Source organism: Rutidosis leptorrhynchoides, chromosome 4 (assembly GCF_046630445.1).
Source record: "Rutidosis leptorrhynchoides isolate AG116_Rl617_1_P2 chromosome 4, CSIRO_AGI_Rlap_v1, whole genome shotgun sequence".
Lineage (NCBI taxonomy): Eukaryota > Viridiplantae > Streptophyta > Magnoliopsida > Asterales > Asteraceae > Rutidosis > Rutidosis leptorrhynchoides.
Genome location: NC_092336.1, coordinates 621632167 through 621656772, shown reverse-complemented (window position 1 = coordinate 621656772; position 24606 = coordinate 621632167). Strand labels below are relative to the sequence as shown.

Genomic DNA, 24606 nt, shown 5'->3' with positions numbered 1-24606 from the left:
CATGGTGGTCGACACGATTTTGATGTTTCAAAGGAATTTCTATCAGTTTTTCAGAAAATACCAAAATATGACCAGACAGCCACTTTTGGCGATTTGTAGAAAAATCCTAGAACATCGGTTTGACAAATGGCCTAAGCCGAACTCTTAACATTACAGAAATGAAGTAACATGATTTTTTTCAAAGCCTAAATAGAAGCTAATCAACGGGAAATTCAGTTCACGTTTCGACATTTATCAAAATTTCCATCAGCACTTTAATAAAACTAATATTTTTATAAAACTTCAAAAATTCATATAAAATCCAAAAAAAAAATGCAAACGACATGAATCAAGTGTCCAAACTTATTAATTATTCGACACGCACGCAACCGTCAACCCAGATTTCCGAGTTCGGGTCGCACGCATCCCGAGGCAACTGTTCTGTCCCAGAATTTATTAACCGAAAAATACAATTTTTTTTTCTTCATGTTTTCTTTATCCAATCATCACCACAATAATTATTCAAGCACTATACTAATCATACATGCATAATAACATAAAAAAATAAGTAGAATTGAAAAAGATGGGATTTCATGACTACCTAAAATCAAGAACAAGAAGGATAGAAACGTAGAGCGCGTTGCGAGGATTTCAAATATGTAATTTGTCTTGAGAGATGATGAAGAAATAATATGAAAAAAATTAGTCGATGGTTTAAAGGTGTTTGAGGTTTAATTGGGATCTCCAAAATGCAGAGAGAATTCTTGGGATTTTTTTTTTTTAGTGATTAAATGATAGGAGTTAGTCAATAATACAAAATAAATAGCAAAAGGATTTTGGCCTAGTTTTGTGAGATTTCTTTTTGGCCGACTCTTTCAAATTGTTAGGAGGATATAATTTTGTTTTTTTTTTTTTTTTTTTGAATATTGTGAATTTAGATAAGTGAAGTAATTATGTTACCTAGTACCAAGTCAAAATGGAGGGTGGCCAAAAATTAAGAGGTGTTCGGCCGATTCTTTTTTTTTTTTTTTTTTTGTTACTAATATTATCCATATATGATTAGATATTATTTAATTAAATTTGAATAAAATGATTTAATTAAGTTAAAATGGAAACTAGGTAACTCATGGGTCATCTCAATGGGTTGGACGAATTGGGTTTGAAGCTAGGCCCAACCTCGAAACTTGAATTAATAGATTGACCCAAAATGATTAAACGAACGCGATCCGATAATTAGAATATTACGCGATTTATGATATGCGAGATGAATAATAATTCAAGAAATAAAATATAGGAATACTTTATTATTACGAATGACATAGAAATGTCACACAGAAGAATTTGGATTTGGAAATCACGAATATATAATCGTTGGATTGGAAACCGAGACGATTAATTGAAATATAATCGTTATACGTAGAAATGTACTAACACGTAGTCACATTAATTTTAATGCTTGTAATATTAACTAAAGTATATTATAAAAATAATATAAACTTTAATTAACAAAATGTGTCGACTAAAAATTAATATTTAGTCAGTGTTGTATTAAAGTAGAGTAATTACTTATTAATTTCAATATTAATAACCATGCAGAAACCCTAGGGGTAAAATAGTTATTTCAAGTATGAAAATTTGAGGGTTGTTATAGTATCCCCCTGTTAATGGAAACTTCGTCCCGAAGTTTTAGGTAGACTTCTTGGATGCATCAGCGGTTGAGAAGAGATGGATGGGAATATTTTCCATTTCATTTGGTCTTCACGTTCCCAGGTATACTCGGGGCCATGTCGTAAATTCCAATGGATTTTTTTTAATATAAGAATATTGTTCTATTTTAAGCATTTGAATCTTACGATCCATAACTTCTACAGGTTCTTTTATGACGTGCATTTTATTATCAATGCGAAGGTCATTCAAAGGAATTACAAGAGTGTCATCAGACTAGGTTTCCTCGAAAGAGATGATGATGCCATACAAGCTTTTCAGTAAGCTGGGTGCATGAAATGCGGCATGAACATTACTAGGCTCAAAACCTCGAATGTTTATGCCATAATACTAGGGCAGACAAACAAATAGGAGTACGTGGAGATTACGACCATGTAGTTTGATGCATGGCATGTGTTTGTAAAAATTTTAATTCCGTAAGGTAACCATAGACATGATGTCAAATGTGAATAAATGAGACAAGATGCTAGCTGAAGAATCACTAATCAGGCTTATATGCAAAGTGAGTCATAACTAAATGCCCTCAGAATGGCCAGAGCGAAAAGATATCGTTTAATATACTCTAATACATGTGAACTTATCGTTGGAAAGAATTTTTTTGAAAGCACATTTGTAGAATATAACTATATGATTATGATTTCAGTTACAGAGGTTGAAATCCGACTCGGATGACACCTAGTTGCAGTTAATGAAGGAAGAGTAGACACATCAATGTATTAAATGTTTAAGGTATCCCCTTCAGAGAGGATAGGGAGGATCATAGATTAAAATAATTTATATTACGTTTCCGAAAGGGAACCGTACGATAGGTGTGATCTCTTTAATGAGAGGGACGCCCTCGCACAAACGGTGAGTCGATCTAGGGTTTATCCTCACTCATAAGTTTAAGTGCGGACGAGAAGAAAAAGTGAATTATTGGCAATAATGAATAGTTTACACTAGGTGAGAGAATCTTCGAAAATGATTTCTCATCCCACAAAATATTGAATCACATAATTGATGATTACGAGGATGTTGCGGTTTAGTCGTGAAATACTTCTCAACTGTCAACCTCAAAAAGGAAAAGTTGATGAGAATAGAGAGTTTTGATTGATGAACTTAATGATAAGTTTTGGAGGGCGAGAGGAATTGTAATTAATATGTGGTGTAGAATAATACGAAAAAGAAAAAAAAATTATATGAACAAGCAATGCAAATTTTATAGAAGTTCGAGTCGTTTAAGGTGACAATCTAAAAAGGAACGAAGTTCTTAGTAAAATTAGAGCTATCTACATCGTGTACTATTTTAAGTAAAATAACTTTTGAATTAGTTAAAATGTAAAAGAATTGATTCGTAAAAGTGAAAGTATACTTTGATATGTACTAGTCAAAATAATTGAAGGTAAATTTATTTATTTGATTATATATAACATACATATATATATATATATATGATTTTATAAATTGCATAAGTGAAAGTAAATTTTGTAATTCAATTTATCTATAAATTTCGAGAGAATCGGAGATTAAAATAATGTGTAAGAAATTTTGAAAAACAGGGTGTTTGTGTTTCGGAGGTTACGTGTTCGAGAAAGATCGATTGAAGACTCTGAATTACCGGGTGACATTTGAGCAACAACTGTTACGAGGTAATGAAAACTAATGAATTGACTGTTATCAGGGCATAAGTTCTTGAACCAAAATGTTCATGTGTGAAGTTGTTGCTGACAAGCGAGATATGAATGGTAGAGTATGAGGATGAGAATTTATCACCCATTGATTTTGCAAAATTCCGAACCGGTGTGACTAACATTAAAGTAAGAAGGATGATGGTGTGATTATCATCAAATGAGTAATCTCTCTGAATGAGTTAGGAATTAGAGTTGCGTAAGAAAGAGTATCAAATAAGATCTGCAACTTTGAATCGTTCGAGTGATAGTGAGAGTTTGAGAACTCGATATGAATAATCCGACAGTGACATAGACAAGTATAAAGACATGCTAAAGCAGTTACTTTCGACTATGTAGTGATCATTTCAATTCAGCCTTAACTGGCCTGAGAGGAGGATACGTTAGAGTATGATGGAATTATTTCAATTGTTATAGTAGATTTCAGATGTAATGAGTTTAGCTCAAGCCTTAACTCACGGGGAAATGGAGGAACTTAAGATGGTGTATTTCACCTTTGATTTTCGAATTGACAGTGATCGATTATTATTTGAGTATGACATTATTACCTGCATGGTGCCAAGTAATCTACTATAAATAAATGCACAAGCGCGAAAGTTTCTTGACTATGGTAATCAAAACGATACCCGTAGGAAGGTTCTATTATTCAAAATATTATGCCTGTGATATATTTACCATCTTGACACAGAAAATGTAATAGTGAACATGGTGTTTGTAAGATCGACGTTTGAGAATTTGAATGAAATGGGTTCGTGAAAATTATATGAAATTTTACACCAAGGGCGTAGTAATAGAGTGAACCCGGATACAACAAGTGATGATTAAACGTCAAGGATAAAGATATATGTCGTTAAGAAGAATGAATGTAAAGTTTCAAGGTTCCTTGGTTTACAACCTTTCTTGGGTGGGAGAGATTGTCAACCTACTCATAAGTATGAGAACGAGTTCTACGAATAAGAAGGTGATTATTTTTTTTTTCACCCGTTATGTAATAACATTGGGATTTTTTTTTCTTCAATGAACCGCATGAGAATTTTTCTTTGATTCACTTTCTATTCCTCATGTCATGATATTGGAATTTCTATATGAATTATCGTAATGTAATCACATTGATCAGGCGTCATTACATTTCACTAATTCATATTTCCATTCCAACCTCACTCCATAAGGTCAGGATACGTGATCAAACTACAGAATTTTATCTATTAGAAAACTTTCTAAGGACTTAATTGTTGTTTACAAAGTTCCTAGACAAAAGCGTTTCCCTAACCAACGTACAAAGGATAGCACGAGAAGACAAAAATTATAAGGGTGGGGAATATGAACGATGATGACATAATAATGTCTTTGAGTTATCGAGAATCTTTATGGGTCAATAATGACGTTTTTCGGTTTGCAAACCAATGCATGAAGGCACAAGGTCACAAAGGTACATAATATAACAAGGAGGTTATATACGTGTAAGTATGAATAGTAACTGTCATAGGAATGGCAGAAATTTCAAAAGTCATGGATGATGTTTCACGTAATACATACGTTATACACATAACCATGATAGATGACATAGGAATGTCGAGAATTTCATAAATCATGAATGACATCCCTCAGTTTCACTAACCAAGGTGGTCTTATAAAGATAACTCATGTGAGTCAAAGAATACCTTGAATCACAATGGGAGTTTCTCCCAGATTCAGAGAGTAAGAGATATGTATTTATATGGTGCAATTAATAATATTCTAAAGCTATAGGTCGGATGTAGACTAGACTCTAATGCACTATATTATTCAGGGTTGACCACATTAGGACTGCCTAGTTCCCTACAACTACCGCTCTGATACCAACTGTAACACCCCGTCAAAATTGACATTGACGCAAATGTTAACTGTGGTCCCAGTGCATGGCTTGACTTCTAAGTAGCATCAAAGTTCTACAGCGGAAGCATAATATCTAAGTACCTGAGATAAAACATGCTTAAAATGTCAACACAATGGTTGAGTGAACATCATATGTTTATAAGTATAATAGAGTTTAGACCACAAGATTTAGTTTAAAAAGTTGATATAAATATATCAATATAAAATGAAATAGTTGATATGATGTAAACATATCATTAAAAATATGCCATGAGTTATAATATCGAGCTAAACATAAACCCCTGACACTGCGCGTGTGTCGGTAATTATTATTATGTACCCCCTTGACGATCGGTCAATGGGTAGAGACGTCACTCTCAATAGGCCTACTCACAATAATTAAGCTTGCAACATTTTAATTCCAACAATTAACGATATTATGGCGGGGATTTGCATGTAAGAATACACGTTAACAATAATCTCATGAAGTTGCATATCAAAAAGTTAAGTACTTGTGTCTAAAGTGTATATCATTTAAATACAAGCATGTGTCTCACCCCAAGATTTATAAAATTCAATAAATATGTACAAGTGGGGCTATGAAGTTCACCTTAAAATAGCAGGAGAAGATATAACAAGTACACGAATAAAGAAGATCAAGAGTAATTTAGACTCCAACCTAAATAATACGTTAGGTCAGAATATATCTAACTTATGCCATGTCATTGTATTATAGTCCTAGTGCTTGAAGTGGCTTTGGAATTATGTGATAAAAGATTTGAATAAGTATTACGTGTACTTTCTATTTTTAGTAAGTTTCCATTTTTAAAAATATTCTATTTTAGAAAATTCTCTATTTTTGGAAAGTTTCCTATTTTTTGGAAAGTTTCTATTTTTAGAAAGTTTTTTCATTTAGAAGGTTTCTTTATTTAGAAAGTCAACTCAAAAAGTTAATAATCAAACGTAACCTTAAAGGTCAACACTCAACTCAAAAACAAATTTTCAAAAGTCAACGGTGAACGTTGAAAGTCATCAAGACTTACAAACAAATTTTAAAACTTATTTATACTCATTTCAAAATCATATTATCATAATATTAGTCTTGGTAGTTAAACGACTTAGAAAAATTACAAACTCAAAAATATTGTAAAAATGACTAAACTGTCTACTTTGGGAATTTTTATAAAAATCAGTCGGACCTTTCTTGCAAATCGGCCAATGCAAAGTGTTACTCTTTACCACAAAGAGACTACACAAAAAGTTTCAGTAGACAACTCGATTTGAGCAACTCGTGGCAACCGATGCCGTTTCGACATTTCAATGATTTTGTTTCAGCTTTTCAGAAAAAGTATAAATATGACCAAGTGACCTACTTTGACTATTTTTATAAAAATTCACCGACCTTGAATTGACGAACGGGAAAATCCTAGAGCCTCTCAATACCACAAAGTTACAACATGATTTAATTCAGAACCTAATTCGTATTCAAATGGCCTCGACGATCGAAAAGATTTTGATATTTTAAGTTTCTGATTTTTCAGCATTTCATAAAAATCTAGAAGTGCGCTTAGGTGACCTACTTTGACAATTTTAAAAATGACACTCGGAACTCGGATTGACAAAAGAGAAGAACCACTAGGTTCCCCTTGATATCAAGATACTACATGATTTATTTGACTATTTTTACTGCGTTTAAATGACCATGGTGGTCGACACGATTTTGATGTTTCAAAGGAATTTTTATCAGCTTTTCAGAAAATACCAAAATATGACCAGACAGCCACTTTTGGAGATTTGTTGAAAAATCCTAGAACATCGGTTTGACAAATGGCCTGAGCCGAACTCTTAACATTACAGAAATGAAGTAACTTAATTTTTTTCAAAGCCTAAATCGAAGCTAATCAACGGAAAATTAAGTTCCTGTTTCGACATTTATCAAAATTTCCATCAGCACTTTAATAAAACTAATATTTTTATAAAACTTCAAAAATTCATATAAAATCCAAAAAAATGCAAACGACATGAATCAAGTGTCCAAACTTATTAATTTTTCGACACGCAAGCAACCGTCAACCCAAATTTCCGAGTTCGGGTCGCACGCATCCCGAGGCAACTGTTCTGTCCCAAAATTTATTAACCGAAAATTACAATTTTTTTTTCTTCATGTTTTCTTTATCCAATCATCACCACAATAATTATTCAAGCAATATACTAATCATACATGCATAATAACATAAAAAAATAGTAGTAGAATTGAAAAAGATGGGATTTCATGACTACCTAAAATCAAGAACAAGAAGGATAGAAACGTAGAACGCGTTGCGAGGATTTCAAATATGTAATTTGTCTTGAGAGATGATGAAGAAATAATATGAAAAAATTTAGTCGATGGTTTAAAGGTGTTTGAGGTTTAATTGGGATCTCCAAAATGCAGAGAGAATTCTTGGGATTTTTTTTTTTTTTTAGTGATTAAATGATAAGAGTTAGTCAATAATACAAAATAAATAGCAAAAGGATTTTGGCCTAGTTTTGTGGGATTTCTTTTTGGCCGACTCTTTCAAATTGTTAGGAGGATACAATTTTGTTTTTTTTTTTTTTTTTTTTTTTTTGAATATTGTGAATTTAGATAAGTGAAGTAATTATGTTACCTAGTACCAAGTCAAAATGGAGGGTGGCCAAAAATTAAGGGGTGTTCGGCCGATTCTTTGTTTTTTTTTTTTTTTTTTTTTTGTTACTAATATTATCCATATATGATTAGATATTATTTAATTAAATTTGAATAAAATGATTTAATTAAGTTAAAATGGAAACTGGGTAACTCATGGGTCATCTCAATGGGTTGGACAAATTGGGTTTGAAGCTAGGCCCAACCTCGAAACTTGAATTAATAGATTGGCCCAAAATGATTAAACGAACGCGATCCGATAATTAGAATATTACGCGATTTATGATACGCGAGATGAATAATAATTCAAGAAATAAAATATAGGAATACTTTATTATTACGAATGACATAGAAATGTCACACAGAAGAATTCGGATTTGGAAATCACGAATATATAATCGTTGGATTGGAAACCGAGACGATTAATCGAAATATAATCGTTATACGTAGAAATGTACTAACACGTAGTCACATTAATTTTTATGCTTGTAATAACTAAAGTATATTATAAAAATAATATAAACTTTAATTAACAAAACGTGTCGACTAAAAATTAATATTTAGTCAGTGTTGTATTAAAGTAGAGTAATTACTTATTAATTTCAATATTAATAACCATGTAGAAACCCTAGGGGTAAAATAGTCATTTCAAATATGAAAATTTGAGGGTTGTTATAGTAAGTGTCGATCCCAACTGGTTCCAAAGTCAATCACGCATGCCCGTAACATGTCTTCCAATGTTTGTATTGTTCTTTCACTTTGACCATCTGTCTGTGGGTGATAAGCGATGCTCATATCTAATCGAGTTCTCAATGCTTTTTGTAATGACTGCCAAAAACGTGATGTGAATCGGGTGTCGCGATCAGATATGATGGAGATGGGTACACCATGCCTGGAAACTACTTCCTTCAAATATAGGCGTGCTAATTGCTCCATACTGTCTGTCTCCTTTATTGGTAGAAAGTTAGCTGATTTAGTTAGACGATCAACTATCACCCAAATAGTATCATGACTACTTGCAGTCCTTGGCAATTTCGTAATGAAATTCATGGTTATTCTTTCCCATTTCCACTGCGGAATTTCTGGTTGTTGCAGTAATCCTGATGGCTTTTGGTGCTCAGCTTTGACCTTTGCACACGTCAAACATTTGCTTACATAAGTAGCAATTTCTGTCTTCATATTAGGCCACCAATAGAACTTCTTGAGATCGTGGTACATTTTCTCGTTTCCTGAGTGAATTGAGTACCTCGTTTTGTATGCTTCATCCAGTACTAGTTGCCTTAGGTTACCATGTTTTGGTACCCATATCCTACCAGCAAAATACAAGGTTCCATCGGCTTTTACTTCAAGTTGTTTTTCTAATCATTTGCTCATTTCACCTTTTTCGTTTTCTTCTTTTAAAGCTTTTAACTGTGCTGCTTAAATTTGCTTTGTGAGATCAGTACGAATTGTAATGTTCAAAGCTCAGACCCTAAGAGGTTTTACTCTTTCTTTCCGACTTAGGGCATCAGCTACAACATTAGCCTTTCCGGAATGGTAACGGATTTCACAATCGTAATCGTTTAACAACTCTACCCAGCGACGTTGTCTCATATTGAGTTGTTTTTGATCAATAATATGCTGAAGACTTTTATGGTCGGTTACACTGTACACTTGGTGCCATATAGATAGTGTCTCCATATTTTGAGTGCAAAAACTACTGCTCCAAGTTCCAAATCGTGCGTCGTATAGTTCTTTTCATGAATTTTTAGTTGTCGTGAAGCGTATGCGATAACTTTTGTGCGTTGCATTAATACGCATCCTAAACCTTGGCGCGAAGCATCACAATAGATCACGAAATCATCATTTCCTTCTAGTAATGACAAAATGAGAGCAGACGTTAACTTCTTCTTTAATAACTGGAATGAGGATTCCTGTTCCGTGGACCAATCATACTTCTTTCCCTTATGAGTCAATGCAGTTAAGGGTTTGGCGATTCTAGAGAAATCTTGAATGAATCTTCGGTAGTAACCAGCAAGACCTAAGAATTGGCGGATTTGTGTTGGAGTCTTCGGTGTTTCCCATTTACTAATGGCTTCAATCTTGGCAGGGTCAACTTTAATTCCATGTTTACTGACAACATGGCCCAAAAACTGTACTTCTTGTAACCAGAAATCACATTTTGAAAATTTTGCGTACAATTCTTTTTTCTTGAGTATCTCTAGTACCAGTCTTAAGTGTTGCTCATGTTCTTCCTTGTTCTTCGAGTAAATCAATATGTCGTCGATAAAAATAATGAAAAATTTGTCTAAATACGGTCTACAGATGCGATTAATTAGATCCATGAATACTGCTGGAGCATTAGTCAATCTAAAAGGCATGACTAGAAACTCATAGTGACCGTAACGGGTTCTGAACGCGGTTTTAGGAACATCTTCTTCCTTCACTCTCAGCTGATGATATCCGGAGCGTAGATTAATCTTAGAATAAACACTTGATCCTTGCAATTGATCAAACAAATCATCAATCCTCAGTAATGGGTACCGATTCTTGATCGTTAATTTGTTTAATTTTCAGAAATCTTGGCACATTCTCATAGATCCATCCTTCTTCTTGACGAACAGAATAGGAGCACCCTAAGGTGAAAAACTGGGACGAATAAATCTACGGTCCGATAATTCTTGCAACTGGTTTTGTAATTCTTGCATTTCTGAAGGTGCAAGTCTATATGGGGATCGGGCTACAGGTGCGGCTCCTAGTACGAGATCAGTCTGGAATTCTACACATCTGTGTGGAGGTAGCCCCGGTAATTCTTCTGGAAATAATCCGGGATATTCTCTTACAACCGACATGTCATCAATGCTTCTTTCTTTAGTACCGATCTTCTTTACTTGTGCCAGAATAGCATAACAACCTTTACTTATAAGTTTCTGGGCCTTCATACAGCTGATAAGGTTCAGCTTCAAGTTGCTTTTCTCCCCATAAATCATTAATGACGTTTCATCCTTTCGAGGGATGCGGATTGCTTTCTCAGCTCAAACAACTTCCGCTCTTGTTTTGGACATCCAATCCATGCCAACGATTACGTCAAAACTTCCTAATTCTACGGGTATCAAATCGATTTTGAAGGTTTCACCAGCGAGATTAATTTCGCAACCATGACAAATTTTACCAGCTTTTATCAGTTTACCATTAGCTAATTCAATAGTATATTTATCGTCTAGAGGCAATGATGCACATTTTAGTTTAGAACTAAAGTCTTTACATATATAACTTCTATCAGCACCCGTATCAAACATAATAGAAGCTAGTTGATTATTAACGGTAAACGTACCCTTGACAAGATTAGGATCCTCACGTGCTTCACTGGCACTAACATTAAATTTCCTCCCACGTGCGGGTTCTTTGTTATTCTCCTTATCAGGGCATTGATTTATAAAGTGACCAGGTTTCCCGCATCGAAAACATTTTTTGACATCGGTCGTTTTATCTTTACTTCAGAAACGGTGGTATAACAATCTTTCGCCACATGTCCTTTCTTGTTTCACTTATCACAGACCACTTGGCAATAACCTGCATGATGTGTATAACATCTTTTGCAGAACGGATGGGGTCCCTTATAGTTTGGACTAGCAGTTGCCCCATCTTGTTTACCTTTAAAAGTTTCTTGTTTCTTCAGGTGAGTACTTTTGCCCTTATAGTCTTCCCATTTTCTCTTTCCTTCAGTTGTCTTGACTTCGGTAATTGGTGCCTTAATCGAACTCTCTGTGATCTGGTCCATGAGTTGGTGTGTGATGTGTATTATTGTGTCTATAATTTATATTGGAAAAAAATACTGGTTAAAAGATTACTACACACTAACGGGCAGCGTACCCGATCGTGTAATAGTATAAAATTGGTAATTCCGAAATCGTTCCAAGGACAGTTTTAACGTGAGAATTAAGATTGCAACTAATAAAGTAAACTAAGTTAATCTATGAAAATCGAAAGTACGAGATAGTTTATTTTGTGGCTATTTAACGATTAGCCAAATCAAAGATTGATTAAAAGTAAAAGACGATATTTTTGTATTTTTAAGTTTATAAAAATAAAATTGCAGACTCAATGGAAAAGTAAAGATATTTGAATTCAATAGATAAAAGAATGTTCGCCTAGATATCCTATTCGCAGTGTTAGATTATTTGTTATTAAGCACTAGTTCTATTTATCAATGCATGCAATTACAGAGTCGGTTCACCCAGAGTTCTCTTTTAGCAAACACGTCAAACTAGGATTTATTGGCTTAGGGTTCCCTTTCACCAAAGACCTCTTTCATTTGTGACTTAGTAATTAACTAATTATAAGATGAAGATTCAATTGGTTACGCGTTCGCTCCACACAATTCACCCTTATTTCGTTCAATCAATGTTACCCGGTTTACCCCCTTGGTCCAGTAAGCACCCAGTCGGTTAAGACAAATCAATTGGAAATTAGATCACTAAATTGAAACAGGGTTCCCTTTGTTCAAACAAGATTCACTAATCAACCTAGTAACAATAATCAACACCCACAAGAATGGTTCTTAATCAAAACTCATAATTATCATGTATTAATTAATAAAACTACAAAGTATCATCCAAACACATGCAAATATTCAATCTAGACAAACATTAAAAGTTTAGCCAAAAATCATGGCTAGAACAAAAATCACAATCAAAGTAATAGAAGAATTCATTGTTTTAAACAAAGAGATTAACCTAATTAATGATTGAATCTTGAACGATAAACGAATCGAGACTTGTTTCCGGAATGATTGATGCCTTAGAATGACCTTGGAGTTCTCCAAAGATCACCAAAAATCGTCCAAAAGCTGCCACAAATCGTCTGGATGGAAGAATTATTTAGGGTATTTTTCGTGCCTTTTATACTTGCTAAAAATCACCTGAACCGACACACGGTCGCGCCGCGGCCAAAACTATCGCGCCGCGACATATAACATGAAATTTTACCCTCTTTAAACCAACTTCTGATCTGGAAACACGTGAAACATCGCGCCGCGGACGCATTTGTCGCGCTGCGACAGAACACTGAAACTGATTCCTTCTTTATTTTTCTCTTTTTACTTGCTTTAATAATCTCAACGCCTCATTAATTAATAAAACATTAACGTTTTAATCCTCGATGCACTAATAATAACAACCAATTGACAAAATGCCTCAAAAGCTTCAAAAACCGCATCTCTTCTACAAATAGCTCTTCAAACTCGAACATTCTCAATAGTATCGAAATAAACACCAAATCGTATCCGAACGGACTAAATTATGATCGATATCGCTAAGAAAAACGTGTATAAAATATGTGATATCAAACCACCCCACACTAGAGTTTTGCTTGTCCTCAAGCAATTAAACTCGATAATCATCTTATACCATATAATAACTTCTTCAAACATGTATGTAGAACCAAACGAACAACTAGCGTGGGCACGATTTGGAGTAAGTAACAACCATGGTTCCCACTTGCATTCCCCCGAAGTAACTTCCCAAATCATGACAATATGTAACGATTATAGTAACCAAAGTTAACCTCGAATTACATACCATAATGATGAAGTAGAGAATCTCGAAAAATAAGTCTTTAAAGTAAACGGGAATCAAGTGGGAACCGAGCACCAACTAGTATAGCAATCGAACAAATGTGCCAAAAGAACGCACGGGCTACCCCGCAATTGGTCAAGCCAAGCCTCCCACAGTACCTAACATCCCGAGATGTCGGTAAGAAAATAATGTGCTTAAGAGAATACACATTACGTCCAGATATCATCGATAATCATGAGGTGATCATCTAATCCGTTAAGTCAACTATAAAGATTGAGGTTCATCAGGCTTAAAAGCTGATATCTTACCTTTCCGGAGGTTATCCACTGGGAATCTGATCAATCACTGACATTTTGTGTATCATGGTGCGCTTCCCATTTGACTAGCAAATATCCCTCATTGAGATAAGCTTTGACTACCAACTTCCCTGTTTGACGTTGAGGCCTGGTAGATTTCCAGTCGATTTTAGCAATGACTTTTCAAGACTTCTCGTCACCCTACAACTGGTCTGGACTACATCTTCTAAAACAAATCAGCAAGTGTGTCGTTCGGGAAACTTGACTCCCTTAAGGATGGAAAAGATACATCCTGTGTGGTTAAATAAGGTGGTCGGGTGTAACATTGTCCTTGTAGGAGAAACAATGAGGATCTCCCTGTTTAAGTTTTCGATCTAGCGAATGGTCCGGTTTCGACTATACGCCACTATCACCGTTCATACGGTTGACACCCGCCTTGGTGCAGATGACCTACGTATGAATTTTAATGTTCATGTAGGATTTCACATTCAAAATAATGAACATGTTTTGAAAGTTCAAGACTTTCTCCTCTAACAGTACCTCATCGTGAAATGATGGGTAATGAAATGGCACGCTTAAGAGGTATACGTACCAAGTGGAACGGTCGGAAGACTTTACTTCCTTAATGAGTGGATCTGAGTCACTCGGAAGTGCCAATCTGTTTCAATTGACACCGGTTTGCCTACTTCCCACATGACAAGCTTTTCTGCTTGTTTTAAGAAATGTAAGAAGTAGATACTACCCTTCCAATAAATCCCAAAAACCTTTGGGTGCCATAGCTTTTGGCTATAGGTTGTGTTGTCTAAGCAAACACAAGCACGTAGCTATTGCTCCTAAAAAGGACAGCACTGGTGAAGCTCTAGGCTCCTCTTCCCACAGTATCACACCATTAAATGATGTAATAATAAAATGATATAGTTTCGAAAGTCTGCTATACCAAGTAACCAAAAGTTTTTGATCTGGCACGTGATTCGGTCACAATCACGCTATGCAATCACCGCTCTCTCACGGTTTACACCCGTTTTGGTACAGGTGACCTACTATTAAGTTCCCCTAACTCGTAGGATTTCATGTCCAATGGTAATGAACATGTGGAACACTTTTGGCTTCTTTGAAAACACGAATTATACCATAAAATACCAAGCCAATTTTCAGAATAAAAGTTTTGGCCGAATTTTCAATTGTTTTTTCCACTTTTTTTTTTTATAACTAACTTTTTTTTTCAATTTTTTTTTACGACCAAAACCCCGTGAAACGTCAAGTCTTTTTAATATCAAAACTAATATGATGATGATTCCATTAACAACCAACCCGAGAGATTTTATATCCCCACCCCACACTTGAGATCAAGCAATGTCCCCATTACTTGAGATCAAAAATAGATTAAAATCGAAAGGGTAAGAAAAATAAAAACTTATCGAGGTAACCACTGATCGTGGAATGACAGTGACAGATGGCGCTGAACTTACTGCCAGCATAAGAACATCGTCCATTCCCGATCCTCACACCAATATCATCACTCAAGTAGTTTTGCTGAACTTAATGCCAGACTTGAAAATTTGTTTCACCAACATACCTAAGAAAAGAAAAACACAAGAAAACTTCATAAATGGGACAAGGTGGCACCACCCGGTACCGAAACGCCTTGTCCCCGAATAAATCCACAGTACATAAGCAAAATATAAAATTATCCAAGTACAAACCAACGAAACGGAAATAGTTTAAAACAAATTACAACATAATCACGGGCTCGCAGGCCCTCCTCACTGAAACCCATCATACGGCCAGTTGCCGTATGGATACTGCTGCTCGAACCTCTGTCGTGCATCCTCCAACCTTTCCTCCTCACTGTAAATCGGGGCCTGAACTCGGGGCCGAACTGGACTGCGATAATAAACCGGTGTCTGAGCTTGTGTACCATAATAATTCTCCGGGTTATAGTAGAAAAGACGAGCGTTGTGCCTTTGCCAATCGCCTCCATATGCCATCCATTGCTGGTCATGTAAAGACTCAGCCGACCTCTCATCGATCCTCTGCTGACTTTCCCACATACGGTCATTTTGCGACCGTTGTTCTCCCCGAAACGCAGCAAAGTTGTCTGACACACCGATTTGCACGTTATCGACCCGTGAAACTAAGTTATCCCAAATTTCTTGGGAAATACCCCAAGGCTGACCCCCTTCTGGCACATTCGGAGCAACCGGCTCCGCCTCTTCACCTCCTTGAACATTACCACTGGCCTCGGGCTCAACATATGCAACCAAGCCAACCCGATTCGCATCCCACATCACAAAACGCACATTAAGATAAAACCTTAAATTGAAAGGTTTCATCACTTGCAAGGGGTCGGTCAATCTTGTACACCTGCTAAAATTGATGTTGAAAAATCGTGCAATCTTTGTAACAAAATGACCACCCAGCAGTGGCCTCAAAGAGCGTGTCTCCCTCGACTGATTAGATAAATAGGTAGCAATCAACATACACAAATCAACCTGCGCATTATGCTGAAATCGATGCATTATCCACAACTCGGTAGAATTAACTTTATCATTCCCATTCCTTCGTCCACAAAAAGTACACAACAATAGTTTATGGAGTAACAGTAGATCTCTGCTTCGAATATCGGAGCCCTTCGACTCATTAGACACAAATGGAGTTAAACCTGAAATTTCAAACCAAAAATCTCGCTCATTATAATCATCTTGATTCCCGATGAACTCAGTTTCTTTTTTCAAATAGCGTATCAAAGACTTCTCATCTAATTCTTCATACAAATTTAGTGCTCGAGACAAATCAATTCGGCTCATGGCTCGACTTTCCCCTCCTAAATGAAATGTCAAAAAGCCTTGATCCGTCCCATCCCTTCGAGAACGGAAACTCAAAGAGGAGAAAAACTCAACAATTAACTCACGGTAAAGATCGTCTCTTAATGAAAAAGCACGTTCCCAAGTGCCAAGATCAACCCCCTGTCTCGACATCACCAACATATAAGCAATATCCTCCCTTACCTCACTAGATGCACTATTCAATTCATCCCAACTAAAATACCAAGTCGCTTGAATATTCCGAGCTGAAATGTATCCAAAATATTCCGAGAATTGCTCCTCAACTTGTTGCAACCAAACCTCCGGATTAGTTCTTCGCTCTTCATCCCTTCGGGATTGATCCGAGGAAGATGATGGAGCATCAAATCTGCTTCTCTACACACATGAAACAAAAACCAAACCAACACAAAACATCGAAAGGTTAGCGTTAGAAAAATCAACATGTTCCACATACTTGCACCAAGTACCATTAATACTCGTCTCAACTTCAATTAGGCATTTAGACAAAACCAAGTATTGACAACATATGTTTGTGTTCCATGGTATCAAATTCAAAACAATTCTCAAAACACTATATCATGTAAGTTTCCCCATTTAACTCAATTTCACAAACTCATCTAGTTAATTATCCTATTCCACGAAGAATAAACCATTCCAACAACCAAATAAACATCTCATAAATCACATAAATCAGCATGTTTTACCAATTTCCAAAATCACAAATGACCCGCCCAAATCACCCCACACTATCTTAAAGCATGTATCTATTAGAAAACATCTTCCTAACAAACAAAATCCCCAAACATTCAACATCAAATTCGGATTTATCACTACCCTAATCTCAAGAATCAATATTATGCATAACAACACAAGAATTCATGAAGAACACACAATAATATCATATTCACAATAATTCATCAAATACTAAGGCATAAAAATTTCAATTAAACAAACCCCTTAAAATTCCAAACATGAACCCTAGAATTAATACAATTAATCAAGAAACATGAGAGAAAAAAAACAAGAGATTAGTCAAAATCGGACCTTAACCGGCATGTTTGCACAATGAATTGAAGAAATTAGGTAGTAATTAGTGTTAATTGAAACTAGGGTTTGAGAGCTCTAACTTTGTTTGAGAGTTTAGTGTGAGAATGATAGGTGAAATACAGATCCAAATCCCCTAAAAAGGGTGAAATCCCGTCGGGTTATGTAGTGGGTCGGGTGACTCAATTGATTTAAAACCTGACCCGTGGGTTATTATCTGTGCGACATAAATGTCGCGCCGTGACATAAGTGGTCACACCACGGCGATTCGCTAAACCTGATTCTCATTCCTTAAAAATACGTGACCCATAAAACTTTTGAAACCTCGCGCCGCAACCGCAAATATCGCGCCGCGGCAATGAACGTGTTTGAAACCCATTTTTAGATGGGTTTCTGTAACCAAAACCTGTGTTAGATCGCGCCGCGACCCTGTTTGTCGCGCCGCGGCAATGGCTGGACCTGGTACCTCGACTTTTTTTTTTAAACTATGCAGCAAACTCCAATACCTTTAATCACCAAAACAATCAACAAAACAAGCAAGTAATCTATCATAATTAATCATTTAGCATTTAAGTCTCAGCAAACCCGTGATTAAACCTATTAATACAAACTATACAACAATGTGAACCATGTTTAACGAGTCGTTCAAAAAACTCGTTTCCAACTTCAAGTAACCTTAGGATCGGGTTCAACGTGAACCCCGTCATCAATCACCATCAAACCATCAAAATACTTCTTCACACGATGTCCGTTAACCTTAAAAGTAGTACCGCTTGCATTTTTCAACTCAATTGTACCGTACGGGTACACCTTAACAACCTCAAATGGTCCCGTCCACCGGGACTTAAGTTTTCCCGGTAGAAGCTTTAATCTAGAGTTAAACAAAAGCACTCGATCGCCTTCATTAAACTCTTTTGGACCCTTTAACTTCCTATCATGTCATTGCTTGGTTTTCTCTTTATAAATTAACGAATTCTCATACGCATCAAGGCGTAATTCACCAAGCTCATTCAATTGCCCCGCCCTTAGGCGTCCGACTTCCTTCAAATCCAAATTGCACTTTTTAAGCACCCACATAGCCTTATGCTCAATCTCCAACGAGAGATGGCACGCTTTCCCATAAACCAACCGATAAGGAGTGGTACCAATTGGAATTTTGTAGGCGGTTTGAAACGCCCACAAAGCTTCATCGTGCTTGTTCGCCCACTCCTTCGGATTCGACCCCACAGTCTTCTCAAGAATCCCTTTGAGAGCTCGATTGGTATTCTCAACTTGTCCGCTAGTTTGGGGATGATTTGAAGTAGAAACTTTATGGAGAACTCCATATCGCTTCAATACCTTCTCCATTTGAGCGTTACAAAAATGAGTTCCCCTATCGCTAATCAAAGCTTTAGGGGTACCAAATAGAGAGAATAAACGCTTAAGGAAGGAAATTACAACTCGTGCATCGTTTGTGGGTAAAGCTTGCGCTTCGGCCCATCTAGACACGTAGTCAATGGCAACGAGTATGTAACTATAATTCTGAGATTTCGGAAATGGCCCCATAGAGTCAATTCCCCAAACGTCAAATATTTCGCAAACTTGGATGCTTTGTTGAGGCATCTCATCCCGTTTAATGACTTTACCGGCCCTTTGACAAGAATCGCACGACTTGCAAATCCGGTGGGCATCCTTGAAAATTGTCGGCCAAAAGAAGCCGGCATCATAGACTTTACGCCCCGTGATTTGAGGTCCAAAATGCCCACCGGTAGGCCCACTATGGCACTCGGTCAAAATACGCATACACTCCTCACCGGAAATGCACTGGCGGATAACCCCATCGGGACAACAACGAAAAAGATAGGGAGCCTCCCAGAAATAGTACTTAAGGTCACTGAAGAATTTCTTCCTCTTTTGATGCGACCACCCTTTTTCCAAGAATCCCCCAACGAGATAATTAGCAATGTCCACGTACCACGGCTCGTCCACCTTGTCCATCTCCATGAGATATCCATCGAGAAAATCATCATGGATACTCGATTCGTGAAGGACTTCGAGATTTGGGTTCTCGAGTCTAGACAAGTGGTCAGCCGCTAGATTTTCAGCACCCTTCTTATCCCAGATCTCGATGTCGAATTCTTGCAAAAGCAAGATCCATCTAAGCAGTTGAGGTTTCGCATCCGGTTTCGAAAATAGGTACTTTAGAGCAGAATGGTCCGTAAACACTATAGTCTTAGACAAGAGTAAGTAGGACCGAAACTTATCAAAAGAAAAGACGACCGCAAGGAACTCCTTTTCAGTGGTAGTATAATTCAATTGTGCTCCCTGCAAAGTCTTACTTGCATAGTAGATGGGTCGAAAATGTTTCTCGACCCTTTGACCCAAAACAGAGCCAACAGCAAAATCGGAAGCATCGCACATAAGCTCGAATGGAAGGGACCAATTCGGAGCAATTATGATTGGTGCATTGATCAGTTTCTCCTTAAGAATATCGAATGCCTTTTGGCACTCATCGGAGAAGTTCCACGGTGTGTCCTTTTCAAGGAGTTTGTTCATCGGGTTAGCGATTTTAGAAAAATCCTTAATAAACCGCCGGTAAAAACCGGCGTGCCCGAGAAAACTCCGAACACCCTTAACATCGGTGGGAGGTGGAAGGTTCTTAATAGCTGTTACCTTCGCAGGATCCACCTCGATACCATCCCTAGAAATCTTGTGCCCGAGAACTATACCCCCTTGAACCATGAAATGGCACTTTTTCCAATTTAGCACAAGATTAGACTTTTCACACCGTTCCTACATCCGTTCTAAATTCAGAAGGCATGAATCAAAAGTGTCACCGAAGACTGAAAAGTCATCCATGAACACCTCCATGCAATCCTCTATCATATCGTGGAATATGGCCATCATGCACCTTTGAAAAGTGGCCGGAGCATTGCAAAGGCCAAAGGGCATGCGTCGGTATGAAAATGTGCCATACGGGCACGTGAAAGTAGTTTTCTCCTGGTCCTTGGGCGAGATAGGAATTTGGAAATAGCCCGAAAAACCATCAAGAAAACAATAAAAGCTGTTTCCCGCTAACCTCTCTAGCATTTGATCCATGAAAGGTAATGGGAAGTGGTCTTTGCGTGTGGCGTCGTTCAACTTTCGATAGTCAATACAAACACGCCACCCCGTGACAGTCCTAGTGAAAATTAACTCATTTTTATCATTGGTGGTAAGAGTCATACCACCTTTCTTAGGTACACAGTGTACCGGGCTAATCCAAGGACTGTCAGAGATCGGGTAAATCAGACCTGCATCGAGGTGCTTAATGATCTCTTTCTTCACGACATCTTTCATGTGAGGGTTCAACCTCCTTTGACGTTGCACCACACGTTTGGAGTTATCCTCCATTAGGATTTTGTGGGTGCAATAGGAGGGACTAATACCCTTAACGTCGTGAATTTTCCATGCAATGGCCGGTTTATGGGCCTGCAGCATGGTTACAAGCTCAGTTTTCTGACCTGTAGTAAGAGAAGAAGAAATAATTACCGGAAGCTTAGATTCCTCCTACAAATAAGCGTATTTCAAATGATCACGAAGTGGCTTCAATTCTAACTCGGGAGGTTCTTCAATTGAAGACTTGCTCCGGTAATCCGCATCACGCTCGAGTTCTTTGAACTCCTCCTCAGTCGGCTCATAGCCATTTTCCATCAAGGTGGTCAAAATATCCACCTCCTCAACCTGCAACTCTTCATCAATTTCAACCAATGAACATTCTCCTGAACCCTGTAACTCTGGGAATTCCTGCAATAACTCAGAATGGACATTCACAGTGTTAAGAAAATAGCATACATCATCGGTGTAAGCAGGGTATTTTAAAGTATGGTCGATTGAAAAAGTTGCATGCAAATTATCTATCCGAAGGGTCAACTGTTGGCCATATACATTAATGATACACCTAGCAGTATTTAAAAATGGCTGACCCAAAATCAGTGGAATCCTATCATCCACTTCCATATCTAACACCACGAAATCGGCCGAAAAAACCAACGACCCGGTCTTAACTAACATATTCTCGATAATTCCACGAGGGAATTTAATAAAGCGGTCTGCTAGCTGAATAGCCATTCGTATGGGTTTCAACTCCCCGGGGTCTAGCTTCAAATAAATAGAATAGGGCATTAAATTTATGCTAGCCCCCAAATATGCCAACGCCCTCATACAATCCAAGTTACCCAATAAACAAGGAATGGTAAAACTCCCAGGATCCTCAAGCTTCTCGGGAAGCTTGTTTGCAACTACCGCTGAGCATGCGACATTCAACCTGACTGAAGACACGTTCTCTAGCTTCTTCTTGTTAGTTAGCAAGTCCTTAAGAAATCTTGCATACTTGGGCATACCTGCAATCACATCAATAAAAGGCAAATTAATGTTAAATTTTTTAATCAAGTCCATGAACTTGGACTTTTCTGCCTCCAACTTCTCCAGTCTCTGCTTCCTCGGGAATGGGAGCGGTGGTTAATACTCTTTAACTACCGGTTTAGCAGCAACAGTTTTCGGTACCCTCACAACCTTCTCAATCACCTGTTCCGGCTCCTTATCCCCCTCCGGTTCACTAACAATAACCGGCTCCCTATCCTTAACCAATGGCACTCGTAAATCATCCTCATCGGGCTTACTCGGTGAATCATATGCTAAACCACTGCGGGTAGTGATAGCATTAACGTGCCCATTCTTCGGGTTGTTATCGGTCTTACTCGGTAACTCCCCCGGTTTCCTCACATTATTCTGACTAGCAAGCTGACCAATTTGTTTCTCAAGATTCTGAATAGCTTCTTGTTGATTTCGAAACATTTGATCATTCTTCTCATTCTTCAAGGTTGGACTTTTTCTCTTCAGCTTGGGGTTTCTGAAAATACCCGGGAGCTTGCTGTTGATATCTTCCACTAGAACCTGGCTGGAACCTCGAACCTTGATTACCTTGAGGATTATAGGGATTGTTGAAATTCCTATTAAACTGCGCACGTCCTTGAAACTGATTATTGTTCTGTTGACTAATATAAGCGATCTCTTCCTTCTGATTCATAGTCAAACCTGCATCACAATCTTTTGCCAGATGTAATCCCCCACAATACTCACAACCAACCTTCATACCATGAATATCCTTATTTATCTTCTCCAAATTCCTACCAAAGGAATCCAACTTAGCACTTATAGACCCAAAATCGTTATATGCACCATGGGTTTCGGTTCTCTTAACTGAAGCTGAATGGAATGACTCATGATCTTGATGCCATTCGTGAGAATAAGCAGCTTGCTTTTCAATTATCTCTAGCGCCTCTTCTTCGGTCTTATCCATTAACGTACCACTTGCTGCTTGATCAATAGTCTGACGAGTTGGGATATCACAACCTTTGTAGAAAATCTGGACCTTCTGTAAATCATTTAACCCGTGTTGCGGACATGAGCGTAACAAAGTAGCAAAACGGTCCCAAGCATCAAATAATGTCTCACTGCTCTTTTGTCTAAATTGTGAAATTTCTGCTTGAAGTCTAGCAGCTCGAGACGCAGGAAAAAACATCGATAAAAACTTATCCTCCAAAGTCTCCCAAGAGGTAATCGTGCCCTCTGGTTGCTTATCTAACCATCTCTTGGCTTCTCCCTTAAGAGTCCAAGGGAAAAGCCTTGTCTTGATTGAAGTATCGGCAACCTCTTGCAACTTAAACAAATTGTAAACATCATTAAAATTACGAAGATGCTCGTTAGCATCCTCAGTATCCTTGCCATAAAATCGGCAATCAGAAGAAATCAAATTCAGGATCGACCCTATAATTTGAAAAGGCTGAGTGATGTTCGGTTGAGTAATCGAGTTGCCTTGGCCCCCTCGTGTGGCCTTCAACTTTTGTGCCATAGTCTGAGGACGAGGTGGTTGTTCTTGGTCAGCCATATCTTCAGTCTCGAAAAGATCTAAGGAAATGTAAGATTCTTCTTCTCTGATTTCAGGTGGTGTATCGGGCACCACAGTCTCAGAACTACTTCCCAAATTAATTATATTAGCACTTGAAGAAAAAGATGAATCCACTGTAGACTGTTGTTCGTGACTTAACACTCTTAATAACTCTCTTTCAGGTTCTGCAAATGGTTGAAGAATCGGAGAATTAGAAGAACGCGTATGTGGCATGCACTACCTGTTATCTGCGAAATCACAACTAACAACTGATTAAACGCACCGATTCAACTGAAAATAACGAAAAGAAATAATAAACTATAACTAAACTAAACTAAGAACAATTAGGTAACAATCTTAATTTTCGACACAACTATCCCCGGCAGCGGCACCAAAAACTTGATGTGTATTATCGTGTCTATAATTTATATTGGAAAAAATACCGGTTAAAAGATTACTACACACTAACGGGCAGCGTACCCGATCGTGTAATAGTATAAAATTGGTAATTCCGAAATCGTTCCAAGGACAGTTTTAACGTGAGAATTAAGAATGCAACTAATAAAGTAAACTAAGTTAATCTATGAAAATCGAAAGTACGAGATAGTTTGTTTTGTGGCTATTTAACGATTAGCCAAATCAAAGATTGATTAAAAGTAAAAGACGATATTTTTGTATTTTTAAGTTTATAAAAATAAAATTGCAGACTCAATGGAAAAGTAAAGATATTTGAATTCAATAGATAAAAGAATGTTCGCCTAGATATCCTATTCGCAGTGTTGGATTATTTGTTATTAAGCACTGGTTCTATTTATCAATGCATGCAATTACAGAGTCGGTTCACCCAGAGTTCTCTTTTAGCAAACACGTCAAACTATGATTTATTGGCTTAGGGTTCCCTTTCACCAAAGACCTCTTTCATTTGTGACTTAGTAATTAACTAATTATAAGATGAAGATTCAATTGGTTACGCGTTCGCTCCACACAATTCACCCCTATTTCGTTCAATCAATGTTACCCGGTTTACCCCCTTGGTCCAGTAAGCACCCAATCGGTTAAGACAAATCAATTGGAAATTAGATCACTAA

At 37.2% G+C, this 24606-nt stretch overlaps 1 non-coding gene across 1 annotated transcript; it reads left to right on the top strand.

Annotated features, from left to right (window-relative positions):
* The first annotated feature begins 23018 nt into the window (after positions 1 to 23018).
* Positions 23019 to 23125, top strand: LOC139846220 (small nucleolar RNA R71). Its single transcript, XR_011758951.1, has one exon. It is a non-coding gene; the product is annotated as a small nucleolar RNA R71 (small nucleolar RNA).
* Positions 23126 to 24606: the final 1481 nt, after the last annotated feature.